This window comes from Meleagris gallopavo, chromosome 22 (genome assembly GCF_000146605.3).
Source record: "Meleagris gallopavo isolate NT-WF06-2002-E0010 breed Aviagen turkey brand Nicholas breeding stock chromosome 22, Turkey_5.1, whole genome shotgun sequence".
Taxonomy (NCBI): domain Eukaryota; kingdom Metazoa; phylum Chordata; class Aves; order Galliformes; family Phasianidae; genus Meleagris; species Meleagris gallopavo.
In genome coordinates, this window is record NC_015032.2 from 2,722,919 (window position 1) to 2,723,637 (window position 719).

The following is a 719-nucleotide window of genomic DNA, read 5'->3' on the forward strand; positions in this document are numbered from 1 at the left end:
CCCTGTTGCATCACAATGCCGTCACAGTGTCACCGCGCCGCCACCCGGCAACCCTGCAGCTGCATGGAGGCCATTCTGGGTGCACTCACTGCAAGCTGCTCCAGCTGGCCCTGCTTTGAGTCCAGGGCCTGGACTAGCTTTTCTCTGTCTTCCATTGCAGATAGGCTGCATGAGGCACAGATTCCTTCCAGGATTCTTCCTGAGTTAATTTCACAGAATCACAGAATCGTTGGGGTTGAAGGGACCTGTAGAGATCATCATTTCTTCATGTCCCAGGATGAAATTTGATGGTGTAAAGATATCTAATAGGACCATAATGTAGTTAAGGTGCTCCTCCTTGCTGTCGCTGTTTCTCTTAAAATGTTCTGGTTTGGTTGAAATTGATCTGTAAAGCACCCATCTTGGAGGGTGGTTGCCTGTGCACAAATATGCCAAGACATACCAAAGGTGTTTGACAAATCCTATGCAGAACTACAGAGAATGGGGAGAGTTGTGAAGTTTGGAAAATTGCGTTTGTAGGCCTGGTCCTACCCAGATGTGGGCCAGGATCAGAGGTATAGAAGACATACCTGGCATGCTGCTATTCAAAGCGTGAGAGGTTCTTTATTGTTGATGGCATACCGAATTGCTTGTTCTCTCCAAATAGGAATGACTGTTCCCCATTGGAAATGTCACAGGTCAGTCTCACCATCCTGTTGTCAGGACGTGTCATCCATCTG